The sequence below is a fragment of the Trichosurus vulpecula genome, chromosome 4 (genome assembly GCF_011100635.1).
Source record: "Trichosurus vulpecula isolate mTriVul1 chromosome 4, mTriVul1.pri, whole genome shotgun sequence".
In the NCBI taxonomy this organism is placed as follows: domain Eukaryota; kingdom Metazoa; phylum Chordata; class Mammalia; order Diprotodontia; family Phalangeridae; genus Trichosurus; species Trichosurus vulpecula.
In genome coordinates this window covers 88,545,146-88,567,225 of record NC_050576.1, presented here as the reverse complement: position 1 = coordinate 88,567,225, position 22,080 = coordinate 88,545,146, and positions in this window count along the sequence as shown.

Sequence of the window (22,080 nt, the reverse complement as noted above, 5' to 3'; positions counted from 1 at the left end):
ATGCAGCCTCCAAAACTGAGAAGCAACACAGAATGGATCACTTGTCTGCTGCTTGTACTAGTTTTGGCCTAACAATTAACACCAAGAAAACACAGGTGCTCCATCAGCCACCACCACACATGGAACCAGCAGTTACAGCAAATGGAGATGTTTTGAATGTTGTAGACAAGTTCGCTTATCTTGGTAGTATACTTTCCAGGGATATACACATGGATAATGAGGTTGATGCATGCGTTGCCAGAGCTAGCTCAGTGTTTGGGAGGCTCTGAAGGAAAGTATGGGAAAGAAGAAGTATTAGACTGACTATCAAACTGAAGGCCTACAGAGTCATTGTACTGACCTCATTGTTGTATGCCTGTGAAACCTGGACAATCTACCAGTGCCATGCCAGGAAACTGAATCGCTTCCATTTGAATTCTCTTAAGAAGATTCTGAAGATCACCTGGCAGATTCAAACTAAACTGCTAAGCATTCAAACTCTGCTGCAGAGAGTGTAACTCTGATGGGCTGGCCATGTTGATCGAATGCAAAACATATGCTTGCCAAAAAGACTGTTTATAGAGAACTCACACAGGGCAAGCATTCACATGGTGGCCAGAAGAAGTGATACAAAGATGCTCTCAAGGTCTCTCTTAAGAACTTTAGAACTGTGTGACATGGGATACACTGGCACAGGACTGGCTTAGCATGGTATGCCCATGTCAGAGAAGGTGCTGTGCTTTATGAGCAAAGCAGAATTAAAACAACTCAAAGAAAATGCAGGATACACATATTTAGAGTATGCACCCCAAATGTTCACATGGACTGTTTATGCCCAACCTGTGGTAGAACATTTTGAGCTTGTATTGGTTTGATCAGCCACAGTCGGACACATTCAAACTTGATCCTAGCATAATGATGTCATTTTAGTCTTCTTTGAGAACAAAGGACAACAACCAACTATGTTAGTTCTTGTCAACTGCAATTGTTTTATGAGGCTTCATCCATCACTTACATCCTGTGATAAGCTAAGCATGCCTAGCTATAACAAATAATCTAATTTTTCTCAGGGTAAACACCATCATCACATATAAAACTATTAGAAAATCACCAATATCCCAAAAGAAATCTCTTACCTGTAAATAAGATTTATCTTTGTTTATGGGACAAGAGAAGAGGGGAAGAATATAACACATAAGCAATTTGTCCTGTGACACATACGTATCAAAATAATAACTACTCGATACTGATGATGTATATGTACAAATAAGAAACAAAATATATTATCTCCCTTTGAAGGACCATATTTTATAAAGTATTACCATATAGCTCACATGAAATATATCCTCAGGTATTGAAAGGTCTTGGTGTTACTGCTGAACCACTATTAGTGATCTTTAAAAGATCATGGAGAATATAATTGGTGGTGCAATATTGGAAGAGGGACAGTGCTTATTTGGTATTCAAAATAGGTAGGAGATTGGAATCTTCAAGTGATAATCCAGTGAACCTATCTTTTATTCCTGATGGAATTCCAGAATTTATTATTGAAATCACGTTTGGTAAACAGAAAGGGAACGGATGATTAAAAAGAGTCGAAATTGCTACATCATAAGCAAGTCATGTTGCATACATTGCCACAGGCCTGTAGTCTCTACTACCAGAAAGCATGAGGCTGGTGGTTTTCCTGAGCATGGGTGTTCTGATCTTCAGTGGCATATGCCAATTGGGCATCCACAGCATTTGGCATTATTATGGTGAACCCTCAGAAGCAGAGGGCCACTACTTTACCTAAAAAGCTCCAACTGAAATGTCCCAAGTCAGAAACAGAGCTAAACCCCTGTTAAATCAGAATAGGATTAGCCCATGGGAAGCCCCTACTCTTTCAGCTGGGTGAGGAGTGAGGAAGATAGAAATAGAGACAGAGAGAGGGAAGGTGGGGGGAGAGGGAGAGAGAGAGAGAGAGAAAGAGAGAGAGAGAGAGAGAGAGAGAGAGAGAGAGAGAGAAAGAGAGAGAGAGAGACAGTGAGGGAAGGAGAGGGGGAGAGAGAGAGAAAGAAAGAGAAAGAGAGAGACAGACAGACAGAGACACACAGAGACAGACAAGGACAGAGAGTGACACTATTTGAGTAAACTGATGCAGAACAACATAAACAGGATCAGAAGAACAAAACATATATGGACAAGAACAACATAAATAAATAGTCATTAAGAGGAAGTTGAACTCTATATAACTAAGGAAAATGAAATACATGAGAAAAGATCATTAAACATTGATAGGAACGTTCAATTTGATTCCATTCTGAACTTGAAATGAACATATGCACTCAAAGTACTAAAATAGAAATATCTTTAATATGTAGGCCTGATAATTCAATGTTTGTGAGGACCGTGCTTGTCTACCTCAATCAAATGATTGTACTATGATGAACTGGTCTCTTTATCAAGAGTTACCTAGAAGTATAACATTAAAGTATTTGCATATTGGGACTGAAAAATGGTTACCTATTCCATGGAAAAAAAAGTTGTTTGGCTAAGTTCCCTGTAAAAGTAGGCTATGCTTAGTCCATTTTGCTACTTTTCATTATGATTTAAAGGTCCAATACTGTAGTGTAAAATTCATCTGAGCCTAAAAGAAGCAGAACTAGGAAAGTATACATTGGTAATATCCCAAGATTTGAGAAGAAATCGTTCCATTAGTCTCTGGCTTCCCAGAGTTCAGAGATTAAATGGCTCTCCACTGGAGACTCATCCAGTTTAGATATAGCCACCACACACAATTCAGTTACCAATTCCTTTATAGGTCCAACTTCCCTTACCATTCATCTTCAGATATTTGAGCCATCATCATTTTTATTATCATGGAGGTGGTAAAAATGTTCTGGGTAGTTTGTATGTAAACTTGGACAATTTCCATTCATTAGCTTAAGAATGAGAGTAGAGACTTTCTCCCTAGTCTGTCAACAACTGGGTGATTAGTGAAAAGTGCATATGTTGACTAAAGTAAATAAACACAATTTGATTGACTAAGTGATGGAGTGTATTTTTCCCCATAGAAATCAATAAAATAACATTAGTTAATATTACTTGAGACAGTACCATACATTTTCTAGTCAAGATAGTAAAGCAAGGGACACAATAATGTACTCAAATGTGATTACTGTATCAGATAAACATTTGTTTTTTCCAAGGGAAAAGTGGAAAAGTGGAAATGACTGATGTAAAGACAGAACAAATCAATACATTGTGTTAAAACAGAGAACAGATAAGTTTGACTAACAACCAAAGTGAGGGGAAGGAACAGGAGGAAGCACTAAACTTGCAGATCTGGTAAATGCTAATTTACGTATGGATTTAGCAAAGAATTTAATCAAATACCTCAAGCTATAATTGGTGATAAAATGATTCCCTCCTACCTTTCCATTCTTCTTGTTCCTTATACTGCCCTTTTTCTTTCACATTGTCTTCTATTTTTTCATTGCTTTAGTTTTGTTTTATAGTTTCTTGATGTCTCATAGGGTCATTACCTTTCACTTTCTCAATTCTAATTTTTAAATAATTCTTTTCTTCAGTGAGGTTTGTGCCTCCTTTTCCATTTAACCAATTCTACTTATTAAGGAATTTTTTTTCTTCAGTATACTTCAGTATACTTCCCTGTCACATGCTTTTTAATCCAGTGACGCTGGCCTCCTGGCTGTTTCCCAAACCAGACACTTCATCTCTTATCTCTAGGCATTTTCTCTGACCATCCCCCATGTCTGCAACATTCTCCCTCTTTATCTCCACTACCTGTCTTCCATGGCTTCCTTTCAGCCCCATCTTCTATAGGAACCCTTTGCCAGTTCCTCTCATTTCTAGTTATTCCCTCTTTTATTAGCTCCTTTTGATCCTGCATATAGCTTGATTGTATGTATTCCTTTGCTTGTCACATCCATCATTAAATTGTGAGGTCCTTGAGGGAAATCAATGTCTTTTGCTTCTTTTGAAATCCCTAGTATTTAGGACAGTTCCTGGCACATAGTAGTTGCTTAATAATTATTTATGAACTGACTGACTGAATGCTGGGATAAATAAAATAAGTTCATATTTGAGAAAAATAAAAATGGAATCACATATTTTAGTTAAAAGAAAAAATTCTTTGAAACACGGCTTGACAGCATTTTGTCCAGGCAAGATGAGGCATTTTAGGGGTCTACAACTTTACTATGAATTGACAGAATAATGTGGTAATCAAAAATCTAAACTAATATTAAGCTACACTGAAAAGCATAATGTCTAAGAATAAAGAGATGATAGTCCTAATATACTCTGCTTTGGTCAGACCACTTCTGGAATAATCTGGTCAGTTCTGGTTGCCCTACTTTAGGAGGACCTTAAAAGCTGAAAGATCTAACAAAGGAGGGTAACCAGGATGGTGTCTTGAGTTAATGACACAAGAGAATTCTTTAAGGGAACCAGGAGTATTTAGCTTAAAGAAGCCAAGACTTCAGAAAAGTATGATAGTTATGTTAAATTATTTGAGGGTCTGTTACCTAGTTTTGTTCTTGTTAGGCTAGAGCCAAATCAATCAAATAGATATAGATGATATATACATATATATGTATATATATAGATATGGATAGAAATGTGGTTATAGATATGTACATGTAAATGTATAGGTGGTATATATATGTATATATGTATGTATTATATATACATATGCATATGTATATGCATATGTGTATATATGTATACGATTTTTTTTAAACTGAGAAACAATAAGAAGCCATGTCATTCAAGGCATAAAGAGAAACAAATTCTTAACTATCTGTGGCTTAAAAGAAATAAACAAACTATATAAATCTAGTATATAAGTATGAAATATTTTGTACCTCAAAAAGTCATGCACCTAGAAGGGTAAATAAAAAAAGACTACAAAAATGTTAAATATTTATGATAGAGACTCAAAACATAATAAGCAGGTGAAAATTTATAAGATTCAGGGTCATCTTCAATAAATAAGTGACTAATGGAAACAAATATAAAGTCAGAAGATATAAAAAATTCAAAAACCACATAAAAACATAAAATGTTGAAAATCCTCAATAACCAATGAAGTTTTAAAGAACTCAAACTCTACTTTATGCTCAGTTTTGCTGGGTAGGTGATTCTTGGTTGTAATCCTAGCTCTTTGCCCTCTGGAATATCATATTCCAGTCCCTCCCATCCTTTAATGTAGAAGCTTCTAAATCTTGTGTTATCCTTACCGTAGCTCCATGATACTTGAACTCTTTCTTTTTGGTTGTTTGTAATATTTTCTCCTTGATCTGGGAGCTATGGAATTTGGCTATAATATTCCTGGTAGTTTTCATTTTGGGATCTCTTTCAGGAGGTGGTCAATGAGTTCTTTCAATTACTATTTTACCCTCTGTTTCTAGAATGTCAGGGCAGTTTTCTCTGATAATTTCTTGAAAGATGGTTAGGTCTTCTTTAAAAACATGATTTTCAGGTAGTCCAATAACTTTAAAATTATCTCTCCTGGATCTATTTTCCTGGTCAGTTGTTTTTCTCATAAGATATTTCACATTGTCTTCTATTTTTTTTTCATTCCTTTAGTTTTGTTTTACTATATCTTGATGTCTCACAGGGTCATTACCTTACACTTGCTCGATTCTAATTTTTAAATAATTATTTTCTTCAGCGGTGTTTGTATCTCGTTTTCCATTTGACCAATTCAACTTTTTAAGGAGTTTTTTCCTTCAGTAAATTTTTGTGCCTATTTTTCCATTTGGCTAATTCTGCTTTTTAGAGTATTCTTCTCCTCATTGGCTTTTTATACCTCCTTTACCATTTGGCCTAGTCTGTTTTTAAGGTGTTACTTTCTTCAGTGTTTTTGTGTGTGTCTCCTTTACCATGCTGTTGACTCGTTTTTCATAATTTTCTTGTATCACTCTCATTTCTCTTTCCAATTTTTTCCTCTACCATTCTTATTTGATATTCAAAATCTTTTTTAAGTTCTTCCATGATCTGAGACCAAATCGTAGTTTTCTTGGAGCCTTTGGATATAGGAGCTGTGTTTTTGCTATTCTCTTCTGGGTGTGTGTTTTGATCTTCCTTGTCACAATAGAAACTTTCTTTGGCCAGAAATTTTTTTCTGTTATTTGCTCATTTCCCCAGACTACTACTTGACTTTAAACCTTTTTTTAAGCAGGGCTCTACTTCCAAGGTGGAGGGTACACTGTTCCAAGATTCAGGGATTTTGTGCAGTTGTTTCCAGAAATATTTCTAGGGACCTGCAAGTTTTCAGTTTTTCCAAGGTAGTATGGTCTGAGGAGAGGTATGTTTGCCACTCTCCTGGCCTGTGCTGTGGTCTGTGAGTGACCATGAGCAATCTTTTCTGCCCTGCAACTGTAAGGAGGGTTCCTGCTCTACTGTGGCTGCGAGCTCTGGCATGCTAATGCTTCTCTTCACCCTGGGACTGCCATCCACTGGGACCCAGATCTAAGTATGGGCAAAGCAACAGAGTCCTATCTCCAGTGCCAGCAAAGAGACCCCTGTAATATCCTGTTGTTCTTGTTGAACAAGTTATTTGAATCCCTTACTGTCTGTGGGCTGAGAGCTCTGGAAGCAGCTGCTGCCACTGCTGATTTAGTTGCTCCCAAGGTCTGCTACTAGTTGCCTGTGGCTGGGGTTGCTGTAGCCTGCACTGGACTGTGCTCCATTCTCATCCTGGTGCAACAGCCCTTTCCTGCCAACTTTCTAAGTTGTCTTGGTCTGAAAAATTGTTTCCCTCTGGCTTTTTGTGGGTTCTACTACTCTAGAATTCTAGAGTCATTATTTAAAGGTATTTGGAGGGGTTTGAGGGAAGAGCTCAGGCAAGTCTCTGCCTTTACTCTGACATCTTGGTTTTACCTCTCCAAAACATGGAACTTTTTTTTCAATACACATACAAGAGCAGAAAAGGTTCAGAGGGTACTACCATGGTAAATTTAATATATTTAAATAATTATTATTAAATATTAAATAATAAATTTAATATATTCTCAAACATATATATGTTGAAGATTCACATCATCATGTACAATCCACTTTTTCTGTTCTTTGCACATTGAAATGTTTTAATCTGTTATTTGTCAAGTTCATAATAATAATAAAAATAAAATTTAAAATGGAAACAAAACACATGAATAAAGGTTGTTCTCCAAACTAGTGTCTGCCATCCATATGTTCAGAGCAACCACAGAGTTAACTTTCATCAGGAATCTTCTTGTTAACAATATTAATTAATACAGAAAACAAGGAGAAATAATTCTACAAATGCCTTATATTTTTCAGTTTCCCTGATGTGTTCTGGGGAAGTAAAGATGAAAATGCGATAGTTCATGCCTCAAGGAACATATATTTTACTTTGCTCCTTCCATGCTCTATAAATGTTTTTGCCAGTGTCATGTAGGAAGAGCTATTCAAAGAGCTATTCAAAAGAGCATGTCAAATCTAACTGGAAGAGTAATTCCCTAGAGATGAAGGAGGTTTTCAAGAAATTCTTGCTTGTAGGTGACATTACTGAGAATGAACTGAACACCAGAGTACTTTGGATGCAATCAATGAGATGCACAACCATTCAAAAGAGATAAAATTAATGATCTACATAAGAAAGTGCAAGGAAATAAAAAATGCATAAGAATAAAACTTGCAAGTAACACGAAAGATGATGGAAGAAGAAATGATTGTTATAATTAAGTTGCAGTATATTGTTAGCGAGGAGGTGTTAAGAACAAGAGCTAGACTCTTTGGGTCCTTCACCTAGTGACAGGATCTACTATATGTTTTAGAGACATTGGGTGATATATACTACTTTCCTTTACTTCCTTGTAAGAGGAGTTGCCATGGAAATGGCAAACAATCAAAATGTGTCTATATTGATTTCAGACCAGTCATATATATTTCACAGGGGTATCTAATAATTTTTATTCCTTTAACTAATTCTGTTTTTGCTTTATGTTTAGTAGAGTCTTGTATACAATGTTCAAGAATACCTATCTCCTCTCAAAGAGAACCAACTATATTAATAAAAGGTCAGTGAATAAAATTCAGTGAAAGACACTACATTTCTTAAAGAGGCTGTTTCTGATTGGGGAACACCTCCCCCGAACCCCCACCCTCCACTCCTGGAGCTTTTTGTGATGGAGCAGGTTAACACTAAACATATCTCTTTTACTAAGAAACCATTCAGTCACCCAGTAAAAAGCTCATGTGGAATATAAATGGTTTTCCATTGAGAACTTCCATTAACAATTTCTTTTTTGTTGGTTATTTTTTTAAATGAAGATTTTAAATTTTTTGTTTATAACACTCAGTTCTGCATGTTTCCCAGTTCCAGATTTTCTTCCCCTCCCTCCTCTCTCTCCTCCCCCACCAAGACAGCATGGAATCTGATATATCTTCTGCATATACCTTCACATTAAACTTATTTAAACAATAGTCAAGTTGTAAAGAATTATGAGCAATGGAATGAATCATGAGAAAGAAGAAATAAAACCAAAAAAAAAAGAGAGAGCAAATAGTTTGCCTCAGTCTGCATTCATATGCCACAGTTGTTTCTCTGGAAGTAGATAGCTCTTTCCATCATGAGTCCCCTGGAGTTGTCTTTGAACCTTGTATTGCTGAGAAGAGCCAAGCCTATCAAAGTTAGCCATCTGTGTTGGTAAGCAAAATGGCCTTTGTTTTCTTTGAGTAATTCAGTGTATTTCATTAAGCCTTACTAGGTGTTGGGCCCCACGTCCAGAGCCCTATTAGGTGTGGAACCTATGTGGGTACAGATTGGTGACTGCAGTGGGACCGGCTAAGGGGAGGTGTTAACTCCAGAGTCATGCCCTATTGGGTGTTAACCTAATCTATGTGTTTGTGAACCTCCCAGGGTCCTAAGGGGAGGGGCTAACTCAAGAACCAATGACCAAAGCCTGGGCTCTGGTCATTCAGGCGACACTTGATGATGTCAAAAAGTGTCATTTTAGCCAATCTGACAGGAGAGATGTGGTACTTAAGAGCTGTTTCGATTTGCATTTCTCTAATCAATAGCAATTTAGAGCATTTTTTTCACATGCCTATAGATATCTTTAATTTCTTTCTCTGAAAATGGTCTGTTCACATCCTTTGACCATTTCTCAATTGGGGAATTACTAGTATTCCTATAAATTTGGCTCAGTTCCCTGTATATTTCAGAGATGAAACCTTTATCAGAGACATTGGTTGTAAAGATTTTCTCCCAGTTTTCTGCTTCCCTCCTAATCTTTGTTGCATTGGCTTTGTTTATACAAAAACTTTTCAATTTAACATAATCAAAATTATCCATTTTTGCATTTTGTGATGCTCTCTGTCTCTTGTTGTGTCATGAATTCTTTCCTTTCCCATAAATCTGATAGGTAAACTATTCCTTGATCTCCCAAATTGCTTATAGTATCAGCCTTTGTTCCTAAATCATGAACCCATTTTGACTTTATTTTGGAATACTGTGTAAGATATTAGTCTATGCCCAGTTTCTGCCCTGCCATTTTCTAATTTTTCCAGCAGTTTTTGTGAAATAGTGAATTCTTACCCCAGAAGCTGGATTCTTTGCGTTTATCAAAGAGTAGATTGCTATAGTCATTGGGTACTGCATCTTGTGTACCTAACCTATTCCACTGAACCATCACTCTGTTTTGTAGCCACTAACAGGTAGTTTTTATGACTGCTGCTTTATAGTAGAGTTTAATATCTGATATGAGTAGGCCACCTTCCCTAGCATTTCTTTTCATTAATTCCCTTGATATTGTGGACCTCTTGTTATTCCAGATTAATTTCATTATTATTTTATCCCGCTCTGTAAAATAATTTTTGGTAGTTCAACTGGTCTGGCACTGAATAAGAAAATTAATTTACGTAAAATTGTCATTTTTATTGTATTAGCTTGGCCTAACTAATACTGAAAAAGGTCTCATGAATTGCAAACATCATCTTTCCATGTTGGAATGTAAGTGCAACAGTTCAAATTCAGTAAGTACCATATGATTTCTCTTTCTTATTTACCTTTTCATGCTTCTCTTAATTCTTGTATTTGAAAGTCAAATTTTCTATTCAGCTCTGCTCTTTTCATTGAGAAAGATTGGAAGTCCACTATTTTATTGAAAGTCTATATTTTGCCTTGGAGCATTGCACTCAGTTTTGCTGGGTAGGTGATTCTTGGTTTGAATCCTAGCTCCTTTGACCTCCAGAATATCATATTCCAAGCCCTTTCATCCCTTAGTGTAGAAGCTGCTAGATCTTGTATTATCCTGATTGTGTTTTCATAAGAATCAAATTGTTTCTTTCTGACTGCTTGCTGTGTTTTCTCCTTGACCTGGGAACTCTGGAATTTCGTGAAAATATTCCTAGAAGTTTTCTTCCTGGGATCTTTTTCAAGAGGCAATTGGTGGATTCTTTCAATTTCTATTTTACCCTGTGGTTCTACAATATCAGGGCAATTGTGCTTGATAATTATTTATTAGTTTACTTAATTTAATATATTTAGTTTTCAGCATTGATTTTCACAAGAGTTTGAATTACAAATTTTCTCCCCATTTCTACCTTCCCCCCAACTCCAGGATGGCATATATTCTGGTTGCCCTGTTCCCCAGTCAGCCCTCCTTTCTGTCACCCCACTCCCCTACCATCCCCTTTTCCCTTCCTTTCTTGTAGGGCAAGATAAATTTCTATGCCCCATTGCCTGTGTATCTTATTTTCTAGTTGCATGCAAAAACTTTTGTTTTGAACATCTGTTTTTAAAACCTTGAGTTCCAAATTCTCTCCCCTCTTCACTTCCCACCCACCCTCCCTAAGAAGTCAAGCAATTCAACATAGGCCACATGCGTATCATTATGTAAAACCCTTCCACAATAGTCATATTGCAAAAGACTAACTATATTTTGTTCCTTCCTAACCTATCCCCGTTTATTGAATTTTCTCCCTTGTCCCTGTCCCTTTTCGAAAGTGCTTGTTTTTGATCACCTCCTCCCTCATCTGCCCTCCCTTCTATCATTCCCCCTTTTTTATCTTCTTCCTCCTTCTTTCCTGTGGGGTAAGATACCCAATTGAGTGTGTATGTTATTCCCTCCTCAGGTCTAATCTGATGAGAGCAAGATTCTCTCATTCTCCCTCACCTGCCTTCTCTTCCCTTCCTACAGAACTGCTTTTTCTTGCCACTTTTATGTGAGATAATTTACCCCATTCTATCTCTCCCTTTCTCCCTCTCTCAATATATTCCTCTCTCATCCCTTAATTTGAATTTATTTCTTTTAGATATCATCCCTTCATCTTCTACTCACCTGTGCCCGACCTCTCTCTCTCTCTCTCCATATATATATATATATATATACACATACATACACACATATTTACATATATATATATATATATAATATATATATATATGCATATTCTCTTTGGCTACCCTAATACGGAGGTCTCATGAATCGTACACATCATCTTTCCATGTAGGAATGTAAACAAAACAGTTCAACTTTAGTAAGTCCCTTGCAATTTCTTTTTCTTGTTCTTTTTCTTGATTACCTTTTCATGCTTCTCTTGATTCTTGTGTTTGAAAGTCAAATTTTTTATTCAGCTCTGGCCTTTTCACTGAGAAAGCTTGAAAGTCCTCTATTTTATTGAAAGCCCATATTTTGCCCTGTGGCTCTAGAATATCAGGGCAGTTCTCCTTGATAATTTCTTGAAAGATGATATCTAGGCTCTTTTTTTGATTATGGCTTTCAGGCAGTCCAATAATTTTTAAATTATTTCTCCTGGATCTATTTTCCAGATCAGTGGTTTTTCTATGAGATATTTCATGTTGTCTTTCACTTTCTCATTCCTTTGGTTCTGTTTTATAATATCTTGATTTCTCACAAAGTCACTAGCTTCCACCTCTTCCAATTTAATTTTTAAGGCAGTATTTTCTTCAGTGGTCTTTTGGACCTCCTTTTCCATTTGGCTAATTCTGCCTTTCAAGGCATTCTTCTCCTCATTGGCTTTTTGGAGCTCTTTTGCCATTTGAGGTAGTCTATTTTTTAAGGTATTGTCTTCTTCAGTATATTTTTCAGTATTTTTTGGGGTCTCCTTTAGCAAGTCACTGACTTGTTTTTCATGGTTTTCTCACATCCTTCTCATTTCTCTTCCCAATTTTTCCTCTACTTCTCTAACTTGCTTTTCCAAATCCTTTTTGAGCTCTTCCATGGCCTGACACCAGTTCATGTTTTTCTTGGAGGCTTTTGTTGTAGGTTCTTTGACTTTGTTGACTTCTTCTGGCTGTATGTTTTGGTCTTCTTTGTCACCAAAGAAAGATTCCAAAGTCTGAGACTGAATCCGAGTGCATTTTCGCTTCCTGGCCATATTCCCACCCAACTTACTTGACACTTGAGTTTTTCGGCGGGGTATGACTGCTTGTAGAGTAAAGAGTACTTTGTTCCGAGCTTGAGAGGATGCACTGTTGTTTTCAGAGCTATTACAGCCAGCTCTGCCACACCAGCACTCCTCCTCCCCCAAGAACCCCCAACTCGGACTAGACTTAGATCTTCAGCAGGCTCTTCACTCCTGCTCTGAAACGCCACTTAATTCCTCCCACCAGGTGGGTCTGGGGTCAGAAGCAACTGCAGCTGTAGTTCTGTAGCTGCCCCACCTCTGCTGCCCCAGGGGCGGTGGCTGAACCATGAACTCTATCATCCTGTCCCCAGCAGCTTTTCCCACTAACCTTCTCTGTTGTCTTTTGTATTTGTGGGTTGAGAAGTCTGGTACCTGCCGCAGCTCACTGATTCAGGGTGCTAGGGCTCGCCCTGCCCAGCTCCTGGTCTGGTTGGTCCACACGGCTCAAGCTGGGTTCTGCTCCACTCCACTCCAAGCTCTGTGCGTGATAGACCCTACCCAGAGACCAGCCAGGCTGTCCTGGGCTAGAACCCAGCTTCCCTCCGCTATTTTGTGGGTTCTGCAGTTCTTCTCTGTTATCTTTGGTGTTTGTGGGTAGAGAAGCCTGGCAACTGCCACAGCTCACTGATTCAGGGCACCAGGGCTCACTCTGCCCCGCTCCCGGTCTGGCTGGTCTGTGTGGTTCAAGCTGGGTTCTGCTCTGCTCCGCTCCCAGCTCCGTGCATGAAGAGACCTCACCCACCAACCATCCAGGCTGTCCTGGGCTGGAGCCCTGCTTCCCTCTGCCATTTTGTGGGTTCTGCAGTTCTAGAATTGGTTCAGAGTCATTTTTTACAGGTTTTTGGAGGGACTTGGTGGGGAGCTCACACAAGTCTCTGCTTTCCAGCCGCCATCTTTGATAATTTCTTGAAATATGATGTATAGGCTCTTTTTTTTTGATAATGGCTTTCAGGTAGTCCAATAATTTTTAAATTATCTCTCCTGGATCTATTCTCTAGGTCAGTGGTTTTTCCAATGAGATATTTCACATTGTCTTCCATTTTTTCATTCCTTTCATTCTGTTTTACAATTTCTTGATTTCTCATAAAGTCATTAGCCTCCACTTACTGCCGTCTAAATTTTAAAGTGGTATTTTCTTCCATGGTCTTTTGGACCTCCTTTGCCATTTGGCTAATTCTGCCTTTCAAGGCATTCTTCTCCTCATTGGCTTTTTGGAGCTCTTTTGACATTTGGTTTAGTTTATTCTTTAACGTGTTATTTTCTTCAGTATTTTTTGGGTCTCCTTTAGCAAGTCATTGTCTTGTTTTTCACGATTTTCTTGCATCATTCTCATTTTTCTTCCCAATTTTTCCTCTACTTCTCTTACTTGCTTTTCCAAATCCTTTGTGAGCTCTTTCATGGCCTCAGACCAATTCATATTTTTCTTGAAGGCTTTTGATGTAGGCTCTTTCACTTTGTTGACTTCTTCTGGCTGTATGTTTTGATCTTCTTTGTCACCAGAAAAAGATTCAATAGTCTGAGTCCATTTCCACTCCCTGTTATTGTTCCCACCTAACTATTTGACCCTTGAGCTTTTTGTCAGGGTATGACTGCTTGTAGAGTAGAGAGTACTTTGTCCCAAGCTTTAGTGGCTGTGCTGCTCTTTTCAGAGCTACTTCTACTCCACAGTCATCACAAGCTCTACCACGCCAGCACTCCTCCTCCCCTAAGAACTGCCAAACAGGACTGTGACTCAGATCCAAGCAGAGCATAGCAAGAGAACCCTGCCTCTGCACCAGCAAAGCACTCCTTGGTTCTGTTTTATGGGAGAGTTCATGCCATTCACATTCACAGTTGTGATTACTGTGTCTTTTTCTCCATCCTGTTTCCCCCATTTATGCTTTTCTTCCTCACTTCCACTTCTCAAGAGTTTTGGTTTTGACTGCCACCTTCCTCAGTTTACCCTCCCTCTTGATTCTGCTCCCTTTTCTTACCTTTTTCCCCTTGCTACTTCTTCCCTCCCTTCTGATTGCCCCACTCCCTTTTCTTTCCCCTTTCCCCTCCTACTGCCTGTAGGACAAGTTTGATTTCTACACTCATCAGGGTATGTTATTCTCTTCATGAACCAAATCTGATGAAAGTAAAGCACAAATACTGCTCTTCTTTCCCTCTACTATAACATGTTTTTGTGCCTCATCATGTGATATAATTTACCAATTTCTACTACCTCCTTACCTCTTCTCCCAGAACCATCCCTTTGTATCTCTTAATTATGTATTTTATTATTATATCAGTTATTTTGTACTGATACCCACAGCCTATGTATATCCCTTTCAATTGTCATAATAACTGTACTATTCTCAAGATTGACATATGTATAAAACATACATAAAACAAAATACTCCTATATATGGATGTAACTAATTTGCCTTATTGATTAAGTATCATTTTTTCCCCATTTTCCTTTTATGTCTCTCTTGAGTTTTGTACTTGAAGATCAAATTTTCCATTGAGCTCTGGCCTTTTTATCAGGAAGTTCTGGAACTCCCTTATTTCATTGCATGCCCATCTTCTTGCCTGAAAAATTATGCTCAGTTTTGCTGGGTCATTGATCCTTGGTTGTAGTCCAAGCTCCTTTGCCTTTCAGAATATCATATTCTAATTTTGCCTGTCATTTAATGAAGCTGAAAGATCCTGCGTAATCCTGACTATAGTTTCATGATATTTGAATTGTTCCTTTCTACCTTGTTGCAGTATTTTCTCTTTGACCTGATAACTCTGGAATTTGGCTATGATATTTCTTGCAGTTCTCAATTTGGGATCCCTTTCAGGGGTTGAACGGTGGATTCTTTCAGTGACTATTTTACCCTCTGGTTCTAGGAATTCAGGGAAATTTTCCTTGATGATTTCTTGGAAGACACTGTTCAGGCTCTTTTTTCCTTTGTGGCTTTTATGTAGACCAATAATTCTTAGATTTTCTGTCCTGGATCTATTTTCCTGGTCAGTTGTTTTTCTAATCAGATATTTCATGTTTTCTTCTATTTTTTCATTCTTTAGATTTTGTTTGACTGATTCGTAATGTCTCATAGAGTCATTAGCTTCTACTTGTCTTAGTATATTTTTTAATGTATTATTTTTTTCCTTTAGCTTCTCTATCTCCTTTTCCATTTGGTTGATTTTATTTTTCAATGAGATATTTTCTCCATTTATATTCTGAATCTCCTTAACCATTTTGCTGATTTTATTTTTTAAAGATTTGTTTTCGTCAGTGATTTTTTTTCCATTTTTTCTTTTGCCAACCTAATTTGGTTTTTAAAGTCCTCCTTGAGTTCTTCCAGGAATGCTTTTTGGTCTGGAGATCAGTTCACATCCCCTTTTGGGGTTTCAGATGTTGTATAATTTCCATGCTGTCTTCCTCTGAATTGGTGTTTTGATCTTGCCTATCTCCATAATAGTAATCAATGGTCTTTGGCTTTTTGGTGTGCTTTTTCATGGTGATTTTTTTTCCTCCTGGCTTCTAAAGTGGCTCTCTGTTTCTGGGGCTCAGGGGGCTCTGTCCCAAGCTTCTTGTGTTGGGAACTGTGGGCCTGCTCACTGGCTTTGTGTGTTATGGCCTCTAGTTTTGTGAGATGTGGGAGAGGGGTGGTCTGGCTGCTGGAAGTCTCCTCTTCCCCTGGGGGTGCTCTACAGCATGGGTGGTCTCAGCTGTTTCCTGTGCTGGTATCTGCCACTTCCCCTCACTGTGCAAAGGCATGTCTGGCATCCTAGTGTTGACATTTGCTAGCTCCACCCCCCTGGGGCTCAGTAACTCTCATTGTTCTGCTGAGGTGGGGCCTGCTGGGACAGTCTCCTTCCACCACCACAAGAAGGACCCTCTCCCCAATTTCTCTCCCTAAAAGGCTACTAAAGCCCCACTTCTGGCTCCTCTGTTTACCCCGAGGTAGTATTCTCTGGGTGAGGATGGGAAGGATGAGAGACGATTCACCTGGCCATTATGGCTCCATTATGGTTCAAGAAGGTGAGTTTCAAACCTTTAGGCTGTGGGCTAGAGGCCTCCAAGGTAGCTGCTCCAGTGGTCACAGGCTCTGCGCTGGTGTCTCCTATAGCTCCAACAGACTTCCGTCCTGGGCTGAGAGGCCAAAGGCTTGATCGCCGCCATAGCCGGTACTTCCACTCTGGGCCAGTCCTGTTCCTGCATTTCGCTGACCCAGTGCTCTCCCAGATCAGTACACTGGCTGGGTTCCTCTGCTGTTCCTGGTTGGTGTAGTCTGGTCCCATTCTGCGTGCTGGGAGCTCCTGCCCCTCTGAGTCTACTAGTGTCTTCTAACTCTCTCAAATCTGCCGATTCACTTTTTTAGATGTATCTGACAGAATTTGTGAGAGAGCTCCAGTAGTTTACTCCTTTCACAGAACCATCTTGGCTCCACCCTCCACTGAGAATGTCTGTCTAAGAACTATAGAGACTTTAGTAGCTTTAGTTTTTCTTCATATAGTATGATTTCAAGAGATTCACCACTGTACTTTTTTGGCCCCTTAGCATGCTCTAGTTTGTTCTTAATGAAATGCGGTGTACAGAATTGAAAACAATACTCTATATGTGGTCTGATAAGTACAAAGTAGAGTGGAACTTGTCTTTGATTTATACACTATATTTAGGATCATAGAGTAGTATTGGAAAGGATCTGAGAAGTCATATAGTCTGATCCTCTCCTTTTCTAAATGAGGAAAAATGCCCAGAGAGGCTACTGACTTGACCAGTGTCATCCAGGTAGGTAGTGACAGGGCAGAATTTGAACACAAATCCTCTAATTCCAAATCCAGTGTTCTTTCCTTGGTGCCATGCTGCCTTATGCTGCTGAAGATTGCATTATGCACGTCTATCTGTTTGTGTATATATGCATATTAAAGTGAATATACTTACAACATATCACTGAATCTTATTAAGTTTGCAATCAACTAAAACCTCCAAGTGTTGTGTGTTCTACCATCTTCCCTCTTCAACCTTTACTACACACAGCTTCCAAATTAATCTTCCCCAAGCACGAGTCATTCTTCTACTAACGAAAGTCTCTTGCCTCAAGCATAAAATATGAACCACTTAGTTTAGCATTTAAATCTTCTCAAAATCTCACTTCAAATTACTCTTTAAGCTTATTTCACATTATTCCCCTTTGTGTATTCTATGTTCCAGCCAAACTAGCTTACTTTCTATTCCATGAACTTGGCATGCCTCATCTAAGAGATATATATGCCTTGAAAAGACTATCCCCATACCTAGAACTCATTCCTTCCTCTTTGACGATTCTTAGAATTTCTAGTTTCCTTCAAGTTCTGGGTCACATGTCCTCCTCATATGGGAAGGCTTTCTTGATTCACCTAGGTAACAGTTCTCTCTGCCTCCTCAAATTATCCTGTACCACAATTTTACATACTTATATGTATACATGCATTATATTCCCTCAAGAAGATACAAGGTGTTGGAGGACAGGGACTATTGCATTTTTTCTTTGAATCACTAGTGCCTAGAATCAGTAGGGATACTAATTTTTTGGAGGCGGGAAGGCAAGGCAATTGGGGTTAAGTGCCTTGCCCAAGGTCACACAGCTAGTAAGTGTCAAGTGTCTCAGGCCAGATTTGAACTCAGGTCCTCCTGACTCCAGGGCCAGTGATCTATTCACTGTGCCACCTAGCTGCCCCTATGCTACTTTTTATTGGAGAAAAATACTATTAAGTCTTATTTTCCTTTTATTTGTGCAGCTGATTTTTAAACTTAGAACTAGTACTTTACATTCATATTTTTATACGATATCATTTCATTTCTTTTGACTCATTCCAGTCAACTGAGACTTTTTGAATCCGCCTTACTGAATGCATTAAGTATCCTTCCACCATTCATACTTTTGGCCAAGTCATTGAAAAATGTTTTGAACAGACTAGGGATGAGGACTGAATTGCACAATAAGAACTTTACTAAAGATTCCCCATTTTGACATAGATTTAATAATTGACTCTCAGGTTACAATTTTTGATCACTTATGATCATACCTTTCAGTTCTATCATCTGATTACCTTTTCCCCTATCTTGTCCATGAGGATATTATAAAGTACTTTGTCAGGTGACTGGTTCAATTTTATATAATCCCTGTCCCTGAAATTATTCTGGCTGACCATTCTAGGAAATATAACAAAAATGAAATTAACTTAATTTTAGAGGATTTGTTCTAAGTTTTTTTTTATCAGCCTAAAGTGGTTAGAGAATATTTATAAACCAACAAGTTTTTTTGCCTAACAACTTTTCACAAAATTACCCCAATTATCAATATGACTGATACCAACATTCCCATTTGTAATAAAGATGGTTATCTTTTTTTAGATTAACTCTCAGGAGACCAGAATGATCTTTCCAGAGGAGAGGCAACGTTTCCCATAGGATGAATTGAGTAGGTAAAGAACACAAAAGGATGGGAAACACCAACATTCTCACTTTGTCAAGAACATAGTGAGAAATTCTGGTTAGCTGGATCTGAGGTCTTAAAGCTGATATTGACTGTCTTTTGTCCGTTCTTCTAAGAAGTGGTTTCACATTAGGGACCAAAGGTGAGGGCATAGATATTTCTTAAAATTGGCCTATTCAACATTATCTCAAAGCCAGTCACTTTGAGGACCTGGGAATCCCTATTGTCTTTAATTTTTTTTTTTTAAAGTTAAAAGGTAGTACTATTAACGCAGTAATGATATATCTCATGAGGGCTGAAAACAATATCCTTAAGAAGCTCTACTGTTCAATTATAGATGATCATAGTTTGCATTTCTATTGAATTTTTTGCATCCTAAGTGGAAGATTTATTACTTACTGCCCTAATTTTATCCAGCCCTGGGCCAGGTTTCATTTACATGGTTGTTCTATACTCTAGCCAGCTTCAACATGTATTTATAAGTGATCATTTATCACACACACACACACACACACACACACACACAAATATACCCCTCCCTCTGGAAGAAATACTCAGAATATATCCATACTGTATACCAAGAATGAAAACTGATTCGAAGAGATGCTCTTTTCATACTTATAAACATGTGAATTTAAATTAGGCCACCCTGTGAGGTATGTTTCCCCCCACATAAATCAAGGCTGGCCAGATGGTCTTAATGAGTTCCTGTTATATTCAAAGCTTTTCACCTCAGTACTTAGCATTTTCTTAGGTGATGTCTGTAAGATTTCCAGATAGAAGCAAATAAGACTTAATAACTCTTATGGTTGCTCAGGAAGTTTCACTTCAGCCCATTTCCCCAACTGGATAAAATATAGAAGAGGTTCCAATAGAATAACTGATTGAATGAGCCAATAGATCATTAATGAATTCAAATGCACCCAAAACTAATTCCTAGAACTTTTCCACTAGTCCAGGATTTCAAAGAATGTGATTTTAGGTGACTCCTTTTATAGACTCAGGGACATGCTGTGTCATTTCATTTTACAGGCTCTACCTTGATATGCATTTTTTTTGTCACACATGATGACTGGCAAAAAATCTTTTGTCATGTAAGATAGCATATATGTACACTATATACACATATAGACATATAAAATATATGACTGTATACATATATTATTGGATAAGAGAAAGGAAAATAAGACAGATTTTTCATTTCTGTTGTAATTGTCCCACCAAATGTATCTTATTCTAACATAAAATATTACACATTAAAATTATTTTCAAATTGATGAGTCAAATAAAAACCATGAGAGATAATAAATACATTTTCCCCATTCTAAGTCATTAGAATCCCAATTCTGAACTGAAAATTAACTATCCTGAAAACTTAGCACTTCATTTGTGGGTTTCCATACTCAATTCCTCAGAGGAAAAAGTAACAAATAAGTACAATTATAAAAATGTGTTTTGATAGGTGAATTAGTATTTTAACCTAAAAATTGATTCTACAAAATTTCACTTTTATGTTTGTAGTTTCAGTTACTGGAATAGTGTTTGACACATAGTAGAAATATAATAAATGCTTTTTAATTGGATTAGCATATCTATTTTTGTCATGGAAATGTTAACATGATGTAATGGATAGACACCAAGTTTTGGAGTCAAGAAGATTCAAGTCCCACATCTGACAGATCACTCAAAAACTTTTTTATTAAGCCTTTACTACATGTCAAATACACTTTCAGACTACAGAATTCTCAGGAAAATAAGAAAGGTATCCCATTGCAGAAATTATGAGAATTGTGTATTCAAATACAATATTGAAGGAAGACATTCAAAACAATAAGATTCATTATACATCTGCTTACTCTGTGCCAGATGCTGTGCTAGGCACTAAGGAACAAAAAGACAAAAAGTGAACAGATCTTGCCCTCAAACTAAACTAAAAATAAATGACACTCCATTCTGCTATCCACTTCAATTTTATGGGTGAGTTCATCCCATTCACATTCAGTTATGATTGTTGTATATTTACAGCCATTCTATTTTCTTTATCCTTCTCTCTCCTTTCTTTCTCCCTCTCTTACCTGTCTGTCCTCAAAAAGTCTGTTTTGCATCTCACCACGATCTCCCTTAATTCACCCTCACTTCTATAAGCCACCTCTCCACCTTTATTTCCTTCTACTTCCCTGTAGGCTAAGATAAATCTGTATACCCAGTAGAGTCTTTTCTTTGAGGCAATTCCAAGGAGACTAAGGTTCAAGCATTGCTGCCCCACCATTTTCCCCTCCACTGTAAAAACTTTCTTTCTCATTTCATTTATGTGAGATGACATTCTCTGATCTTGTTCTCCCTTCCTCTTCTCCCAGTGCATTCCTCTTTCCCATTCCTTAATTTTTAAAAAAATCATCCTATTATCACCAATGCACACCCATGCCCTCTATGTATACTCTTTCCAGCTGCCCTAATAATGATAAAGTTCTTAGGAGTTATAAGTAACATTTTCCTATATAGGAATGTAAATGGTTAACCTTATTGAAACTCTCATGATTTCTCTTTCATGTTTACTTTTTTATGCTTCACTCAAGTCCTGTATTAAAGGCCAAATTTTCTATTGCACTCTGTTCTTTTCATCAGGAATGCTTAAAACTGCATGAATGCTTTCATTAAACATCCATTTTTTGCCCTGAAGAATTATACTCAGTTTTGCTGGATAAGTTATTCTTGTAATCCTAGCTCCTTTGCCTTGTAGAATATTATATTCCAAACCGTCTCTGACTCTTTAATGGAGAAGCTACTAAATTTTGTGTTATCCTCACTGTGGATCCATGATACTTTAAATTTTCTTTCTGGCTACTTGCAGAATTTCCTCCTTGACCAGGGAACTCTAGAATTTGGCTAAAATATTCCTGGAAGTTTTCCCAAGACTTCTGGATTTTCTTTCAGCCGGTGATTGGTAGATTCTTTCAATTAATTCATGGAAGTTTTCCTTGATAATTTCTTGAAATGTGATTTCTTTGTTCTTTTCTTGATCATGGCTTTGAGGTAGTCCAGTAATTCTTAACTCACCTCTACTTGATTGATTTTCCAGGTCACTTGTTTTTACGATGAGATATTTCATATTTTCTTCTGTTTAAAAAGGTTTTCAATTTATTTTATTGTTTCTTTTTTAAAATTTATTTATTTAATTTATTTGATATATTTAGTTTTCAGTATTGATTGTCACAAGAGTGTGAATTATGAATTTTCTCCCCATTTCTACCCTCCCACC